This window comes from Austrofundulus limnaeus, unplaced genomic scaffold, assembly GCF_001266775.1.
Source record: "Austrofundulus limnaeus strain Quisiro unplaced genomic scaffold, Austrofundulus_limnaeus-1.0 Scaffold88, whole genome shotgun sequence".
In the NCBI taxonomy this organism is placed as follows: domain Eukaryota; kingdom Metazoa; phylum Chordata; class Actinopteri; order Cyprinodontiformes; family Rivulidae; genus Austrofundulus; species Austrofundulus limnaeus.
Window position 1 is genome coordinate 1,094,641 of NW_013952490.1, and position 9,346 is coordinate 1,103,986.

Sequence of the window (9,346 nt, forward strand, 5' to 3'; positions counted from 1 at the left end):
ACACAAACCAAAGCAGCTTCTGTACCATTAAAACCTACACAACTGATACAACACACACACACACATATGCAGGTTTAGCTACACAAACTTTTGCTTGTTGACTGATCACGCACTTTACTCTGCCTTTTTTTCCCATAATCGGTAATGTCAGGGAGACACCAGCCAATTCAATCTGTACTGGCCTGTGAGTGAAGCAGTGTGTCACTGTGTGTGTTTGAAGATAAATACAGAGGCCAGATGACTTCTCCACCGTCACACCGCTTCCTCCTCTTGTGGGAGTGAAGCAGCATGGGAAGATCTGAGATTTAATTACCCAATCAGTGTGTGCCATCCTTATTAAAACACTACTAACAGTGCTCCATTATTGAAATACCCCCCACTGGACTCTTCTTAATTCATTAAATGAATTAGCACCAGCACCTTTAATAATTCATATGATGTCTACATATTTTTCCCTCATCCCCACAGAGGGTAACTAAGACAAAAAGAACAAAAATGGTAATGAAGGCAAGAACAAGATGATACTCAGCAGAGGAGAGCAGTGAGTGAGAATGATGCTTATTAACAGAAAATAAATAAACCAGATCTTAGTAAAGGAAAAAAAACACTTTCTCTCAGAACTTATGACCATTATAACTATATTATGAACTTTTTAGGCCTTTTATTTAACATTTATTACTTTTACTTGAGTATAACAAGCAATTTATATCAGTTAAATCCCCCCAGTTACACACAATTACATTTTAATTCAAGTAATTATTTATAATCCAGAAACAATGCCAAGAAATTTAGATTACAGGCGATATGAGGTGGCACGTGTCTTTTAACAGCATGTCTTCATTTTTTTTCACTTAGCTTTTATGTGCCTCTCATTTGTGTTGCATTATTGTGCTAATGAGAATATCCTTTAAGCTATGAGCAAAAAAAAAGCTAAAAGACAAATAAGGTGAGGAATCAGACAGGGGGCATCTTGCTGTGTCTCTGTTTCTTTAATTGACACATCTGCATCCCTGATGAAATATTTAGTGCCTCTGACAGTGGTGATCAAGGTTGAGCTGCTGATGGTGAAGTCGAGACGTCGTTATGTTGGCGATCTCATTAGCATACGTCCACCCTTGGTGAATTCCTGGATTATTGTAAACCCAAGAGATTGGGGTCGTGTTTAAAAAAAACTCTCAGAACCTTTTTGTGTTATAATTATTCATTTGAACTGTTTAGAGGACTCAAACAATATCACATGACTCATGTTGCTATATCCATTAATAATTTTAAGACATACAAAGATACATACATAAAACCTTACCTTTATTTTTTAACAGAAAAACTACAATTTGAAAATTTCTTCATCCATAATGGTTTAATGTGGATTATGTAGTTTATTAATTCATTTTTTCATCTTTCAAATTACCAGGAGAGAGAAAAACTCAGTGAGATTAAAAATCTCAGTACATGAGTGCCCTGGCCAAAACTGGTAACAAAAACCAAAGTTTCATAAAACAAACTTTAACAACCAAATTTACCATTAAAACAAACATATATAACACTCGAAAAAAAAAAAACCTTAATGGTAACATTTAGATAAAAAAGTGTTAAATATCATTTTAGAAATGGTGAATCTTTGCGAAAAGTTGGCCCTGTAGATAAGAGGGTCCTTTATGTACAAAACCTCTACAAATATATATTAAATTTTACAAAGCCATACAAAAGTATCACTTTGTATAAGTTCTGAAGTTCCTTCAACTTGTTTTTGTATTTGATGACTTTCTGTGTGTTTGTGAGAATGCATGTATGCGTGTTCTTTGCTGAAAGTGTCAGTGTATCAGAGTGTGTGGTATGTTTGTGTGTTAACCAAGCATTTTGTGTGTGTTTGTGTGTGTGTGCACCATGCCTGTCGGGATGTGGCGGCCCTCTCAGCCATGTCATGGACAGCTTCGTCGAGGGTGGCAGGCGGGGAAAATGATGATGATGAAATTAAAATTCTGCGCCTGGCAGAAGGGGCTGCCGCTATTTCACTGGCGGCTGTGCGCATCGATCTGTTCCAGCATTTGACTTTCAACCATGACAAAACTGTGGGCAAATTAATTGTTCTCCAGGATATTAGGCATCAGAGTCCATTAATCCTCTCTGGAGCACCACGCCACATGAATACTAATCGTCTTTCCAGGCAGTCGTCTCATCCTGTGCTCCCTTTCTTTCTTTTTCTTCCTCACTCCTCTTCTTTCTCACTCGGATTTTGCTCTTAACGTGTATCTTCTTCTCTGTTATGTCTTTACTTTTTTCTTCTTTAGTTCTTGTTTCTGCTCTGACTGATTCTTTAAAAGTTTTATCATCCATTCTTTGCTCCTTAAAACTGACAAAAAGCTGGTGTTGTTTCATCTGGAAGCTGAGAGAAAAGAAAAGAAAAAACATTACATTCAAGTTATTGTTTAAAGCTTGAGCTTAAAAATGGGGGAGAAAGTGTCACCTAAAAAATGGTGATTGGGAAACATTCAAAAAAATAGTCTGTCAAGGCACTGAAATGGGTTTTTGAATTATACACTGTCTTCTGTATATTTCACCTGGATTACTTTGCCCAGATAAGACTGTGCTAATAGCGCAGTATTAGTCTCTATAAGGATCAGCTTGGCATTTGGGAAAGGGAGAGGAAAAAGCAGCCCCCCAACACCAATTATGTAAGATATTAACACATTAGCCAGAGCAGGATCTAATTGGATGGCAGCCCTGTGCACCATGACAACAATCACCTAGACCCTGTTTATCTCGTAATTGATAGTCTGGTGCTTAAGCAGCAGACGCATCAAAAATTCATACAGCAAAATGAGGACTGGCCCTTATTTTCAAGCCACATATTGATTAGTTTTTATTTTCCTCCCTCTAACCAGGTAATTGTTTGAGTTTTGGGACGAGCTCCTGTTATTGATGTTTCACTGTGTTTTGATAGATGGCCGGTGGGCTGCGGCACTAATACTGTAAGATATCTGACACTCAGACACGCGGGGTCACAGCGCCAGACACAATATATTCACAGCCCTACTTATCGACAAACCATCTCAAGTATTGGCCATGTCCCGTAATAAATATGTATGCTGCAGAGGGGTGTTTTTAAGGCCCAAATAATTGGTTTTCAGTGTATTGTTAGGCTACCAGCCCAAAGGAAAAGAGCTGCCATTATCAGAAACTAATCTAAAAAGCATTCTATTACTTTTTCAAAGAGCGTTAAAGAGCAAATGATGTAAGCAAGTTTTAATACCATAGGTTTTCATGAGGGATTGAAATAAAGTTTTAAAGGTAACAGATTTTAAAACAACCTTATAATAAAAATAGGACAACTACTATTGTTGATAGTGCTAATAAAAAAGAATCAGCTTCCTGCCAACTCTCCATCACTTTTATTTTCTCTCTGAATCTGTATTCACCTGTACAGGTTTTGAGTCAACACTAAACGCTGGGATCGGTGGGCAATTAGCAATAACAGTTAATATGACGTAATTAACATACTGCTCATCAGACGTTATTAACAGTAATGACCTGCAACAAAACTTTTTAAATTCAGTCCTAAATACTGTATATAAAACATTCAAGCAATAAGTTAGCCTTGCTTAAACTTTAGTCTTTGTTTTGTATTGATGTGGGGGTTTGAATGCTTGAAGGAAATAACTATCTTACCTGCTATACCGTATATATACAGTATATCTTTGACCTTGAAGAAATAAGGATTAGTTCTGACTGGACATTTGGTGTAACAGGAGGTCTGAGAGGGATCCATAATAAAGTAAATATAAAGCAATATCTAAAGCAACTCTAATCTCAAACATGCCATCTTTAATCATCCATATTTTATTTTTTATAAACCAATAGAATGCAGTCAAATCACACATGAAATATGATGCAGTTTTTAAGATCTGATTTGCTTACAGTAAAATGGGAATAATCCATTTTTAACTTGGTTTCCCTTGAACTAGCTGTTTGCTTGTCAGAATCAGTAACAAATTATTATTCAACAGCAAGTTATTTACTGTTCATTACATTTCCACAAAACTCTACAGCAGAAAATCAAAACAATTTATTTAATGTGAAAATGTTTTTTAAGGCCAACTACCAAGTTGTTTTATATACCAGTTAATACTTATCGTAGAGTTGATGAGTTCTTTCATTAATCCTATTGTCCCAATCTGTTCTCCAACTTGACTGTTTTACGTTCCATAACTTATATAATTATTAATAAACCATCTTATCTGACTATGTGTGTAATCACTGAACTGATTTCTCTTTCAAGTGAAAATTATCAGATGCATTTTTAGACATAAAGATGTTCATGTCATTTCTCTCATTTGGTTATTGACAAAAAAAAAACATGTGCAAAGCTAAAATTATATTTGGTTGTGCACGTTTCCATCATGATGTTTCCACCCTGCAGTTAATGCCAGAAAAGATTTTGAATAAAAAATGTGTTTCTGTTTCTGAAGATACCTCCGAACCTCTATTTTTGGGTTGAGATTGTTTTTCTACAGACGTTTTTAATGAGAACAGTTTTACAATAATTTTGTATTACCACAAATTGGACAAGGTGCAGTGGTTTTGTTATGAAAAGCACACAATTATTCTTGTGTATTGGACTTTAAAAGACTGTTAATGACAGAAGGAGAGCAGTGGGCAGGCTAGGAGTCAAAAGAGCAGAGTGAACAAAAGAATTAGCAGGAAAAGGAAGGAAGTAGAGCATGGAAATAAAGGTGAGAAGGTAGGAGCAGGAGAGCGAGTCCCTCGTGGGTACACTCTGACTAAATCACTCCTCTGCTCCCTGGCTTCCCCTCTTTTCTTCTTGTGCTAATTAATTGGGCTTGGGAATCAACACTCTTATCTTAAATCTGCTCCTTAATTGAGCGGTCCTTTCTGCCAGCTTCAGACAGCTCAGCATGCATCTTACGCATGATTTGGAGCTAAACACACAGTTACTTTATTGCCAACAACATAACTTGAAAACCACTATTAAACCAATCACATATTTACCACAATTAGTGTATTGCCATGTTCAGGGCACTTTATTTTGTCAACCCGTTTACACAGAAAGCAAAATTGAAGGTATGGTTCATTTAGCTGGTTCTGTTCTTTGAAGGAAAATCAGGCCCAGTTTACACAACGCTGCTTTAGAGGGAAATTGAAACAGTTTATCAACATGAAGTCAGGATTCAGATTATCTGACTCTGAAACGTTTTAAATCCAATTCTCAGAGTAAATGTTTTTCAAAACTCCTGTCATCTGGTAATTTACCTGACAGCAGAAGTATTCAGACATTGGCACTATGGTGGAGTCAGTGCTGCAAATGATGCCAATCTGCTTTTTCCTTAAATTTTTTTAAATAGAATAAAAAAACCACGTAGCAGCAACTCAACTTTATTGTTGGTCTAAACAAATGTTCAGATATTTGCCATTTTGAATGGAACTCTTCTCATGTTTGAGACAGATATAGAAAAACCACAGTGCCAACTAGTGTCCTGGCATGGAAACTAGAGCCGGTTGAATGTTTGTTTGCACCTTGTCTAAATGGTGGTTGTGTCACAATGTTACCATGTGAACAAGAAACATAAATTTCAAACTGCAGCCTTAAACTTGCAAAAGTTGAAGGAGTTGTGGTAAAAGAAAATAACCATATGCCATAAGTTCAGTGTGAAAAATAATATTGTTTAAATTTGGTGATTATTAATCCAAAGATTGTGACCTCTGTGTAAAAAGCAAAGAAAATGCTATAATTTGAGAGTCAGACAGCCTCCGACAAAATATGAGTGTGATTTTCCAAAAGTTTGTTTAAATTTTTTGATTTTCTTGTTTTTCTTTTAAGCCTATTAATCAGTTTTACTTTTTGTTCCCCGCACAACACCAGGTTTCTAACCATATCCTGCGGTTTTTACAATTTGCCAACTTGTAGCTTCTTTTTCTTCCCTTTGCCTCCTTCAACCACCATCTGCCTAATTTCTTGACGAGACCATTTTAAGACACTTTTTTTGTAATTTGAACATTTTTTTGTCTCCCAGTTTCACTCTCGAAGTCAAAAAATTAGTTAAAACAATGAGTACTAAGTACTATCTAGCCAAAAATACACTCAAAAAACATCTAAACACGTCTTATTAGCCTCTTTTATCCTGACTCAGACAAATTTCTGAACAAGATTAGTTAGTCTGGTGTGATCAGGTAGTATTATTTACAACAGCAATAGTACATAGTTATAGAGTCATTACTTGGACAAACCATAAATTACTTCTGTGGTTTCTTGTGGTTGGTGGTGTTGAGATATTTAAGCCTTCTTGCTTTTCATCATTATAAATCATATAATACAGCATGTCTGTTTTATAGGCTGAACTGTGGAAACATAGGTATGAGGGAAAATTATAAGGTGTTATGAACTGTTAGTCTCTGGTAATGTCAGTACATATGTCATCGTTTTCAGTGAGTCCGTTTCAAGAGGGAAACGAACATTAAAGAACTGGTGGGACTACATGCCTCAGAATCAAATCTGGTTTTACTTACAGGAACAGTTCCCACCCACTTGTTCTCTCGTTGGTCCAGCTGCGAACAGTCTCGTGCATGAACACACATCGGGAGCGGAGTTTAATGTGTTGTGCACGCCGAGAGCTGGTCCAGCGCCGCCGCAGCACTTTCCTTCTTTGTCTTGAAATGAGGGAGTGATGTCATTGTTGCTCTGGGGTTTCTGAGTTACTGGGATGAGGTCTTCAGGGGTCAACACAACCTTGGTTTCAGTGTCCCCCCCCCCACCCAAACCCCCCTTCCACTACCATGTTCTACACATTATTCAGTTTTCCTACAGAAGCTCTCACTTTTTTAAACTCTCATGTGGATTACAGTCATAATTTGTAATCTTAAACATGAAGTTTGACCCTGACTTTTACTTATTTTTTAATTTATTTTTTTATTTTTTGTGATTTGGTGCTACGTAATACAATTTTCTGAATAGTCTTAGAATGAATCTGATTTTTATAAAATCAAACAAAAGTGCAAATCGCTGATTTCCTGTAAACCTCCAGTTTATCCAACACTTGTTTCTTGTGTTCTGGTAGTAACAAGTGTCCCAGTCCACCTTCTGTTTAGAACAGCTGGCAGGTGCAGAGGACCAGAGGAAAACAACATTTACTTTGATGACTTCTTACAACCCATTAATATATTTTTCACCAGAGATGAAATCCTTTTTCATTCAGTGACTGTTGTGGTGCATTTATTTATCTAAAACCTGACTTGAAAATGCTGAATCTTGCCCAACTCTTTTGTACCTCTGAGGTTCATATCTTTGCGTATCTTTCTTTAGGCAACTTGTGATGTTGGCTTTATGAACTATAAAGTGCAATTAGTGTGATAGGAGTATCAGTTTGTTTATAGTTTTTTGTGTGTGTTTGATTAGCTTTTTTTATTACTCTGTGACTTGTGTGTAGGCAGATTAATTTTATCAGCCTTGTTGTTTCCTCTTTGCCATTATTCACTTATCCTCAGTCAGTTGTCCTCCATTCAGTCCGTCAGTCATCCCCCTCTCACCTGTTCCCTGCCAGCATGCAGCTCAGGTGTCTTCATTTACCCATCAGCCTCATTCTATATACTCAGTCTGCTCTCCTCCACTCCTCATCAGTGCATTGTTGGTTTTCATGCCACAATTTGTGTTCACCGTGATTCTCCTTATGATTTATCTCCAAGTTCTGTTGCCACGACATCTCTTTGTTTTCTTGTTTTTAAATTAATAGGTTTGTTTATAAGCTCCTTAAATCTGCATTGCTGGGTCCAGTTTCTGCTGCCACCAAGACAAGGTAGTGTTTGTTTTTCTGAGGCTACTATTTTTTTTTGTTTTCTGTTTGTCTATTCAGACCTGAGCTTTGTTTGTTAAACCTTTTGTATTTTTTCACTCATTTCCTAAGCTTAATCAAATAGCCGGATTGCTAAAAATGAAGCTAAAAGACATTAAGTTTGTTGCAATGTAATTAGACACTAAAGCGTCCTGACCCCGAGTCCATATGTGAGATGAGGCTAAGACCAGGCTCGAGTGTATGCATAACCATGTGGCTCATCTGGTATTTGCATTTAGTTTATTGGTAGAATAAGTAGACTAAAGAGCTGACGTCTCATGATCCAGTGGAGGGGGTGCCACGCTAATCCCAGCGCAAACAAACAAATACAGCTTCACAAACAGAAACAAGCCCCATAATAGACACTTCTGCACACATAGACAAAAACTCATTCATCAAGAAGAGGAGAAATAATACACTCAGTACCTTTTTTTTATCTGCTTTGCAGAAACATTGATGTATTTCTAAAAATCCAAATCTATGCTCCATGTTTGATCACCACTTGTGTGTTTGGTCCTTTCATCAGATGGAGATAAATATGACGTGACTTTTGAAACTAAGCTCAGTTGTTATCCTTTGCTCTATCAGTGAGCCCCCAACCCCCTAGAAGCACCTGGCCCCGCTCCCCTCCACCCTACCACGGGCTCTCCCATTGCCCCAGCACAGGACCTGGCAGTGAGGCAGAGACGAGCGGCCCCAGGGTTCGAGGGTCCCAGCTGTGTAAATGTTTTCAGTTGCTGTGTGACTAGAGCTTGGTCCTTCTTTCTGATCAGGCGCCAAGACAAGCCCAGCCTCAGTTGTTCTTGGCAGCTGGGGACTAAAGAATGTCAGCATGACTTTAAAAATATGACGGTTTGTAATTTGGACCACAGAGTGAAAACTGAGCCTCTGGTACAGTTTGTGATCATCTAATTATGCCACCCCCTCCCTCCCGTTTTCTTGATTTTCCCCCCAATGAACCTCCACCCCCCACCACCACCACCCTTTATTTTCATCCAGGAATGAAGCCGTAAAGCTGCTTTGTCCCCTGTGAATTATTTTCAATGTAGGCGTAATGGCTTTGTGCCCCGCTGCATCCCATGTTTCCTCTCATCCTTCCTTCATTGTTGAGTAGTTCTGTGTGTAGTTTACATGGTAACTTGAGGTACAGGAAACGTATGTGCGCTAAATATTCAGAAGCTTTAAATCTACTTGATAGATTTAGGGAAGTTAAATCCCATAACTTTAGGATACCACATTTGGTTGAACAAAATGCTGCCCAGTGTGGCCTTCTTGCCATAACAAGCTAAGAAAAAACTACATTAGGATATTCATTTTTGTTCAAGTCAAAGCATTTCTTGTAATTTGCTACACTTCAACTGAAAAAATGCTAAATGAACACAAAGATCTGCCTTTATAGTTGTATCTTGGTGCACATTACAGGAGGATTTCTGCTCTTTATGCACATAAATGAATTTGTCTGTCCTTCTGAAAACGTGCCAGTTTGTCTGTGCCAGCATCGGGGG

At 37.7% G+C, this 9,346-nt stretch overlaps 1 long non-coding RNA gene across 1 annotated transcript in view; it reads right to left on the reverse strand.

The window, feature by feature from the left end:
- Positions 1-1,286: 1,286 nt before the first annotated feature.
- LOC106520136 (uncharacterized) overlaps positions 1,287-9,346 on the reverse strand; it is a 33,659-nt gene continuing 25,599 nt past the window's right edge. Inside the window, exon 2 of the long non-coding RNA XR_001310510.1 lies at positions 1,287-2,383. This is a non-coding gene — a long non-coding RNA (uncharacterized LOC106520136). The remainder of the gene's footprint in view (positions 2,384-9,346) is intronic.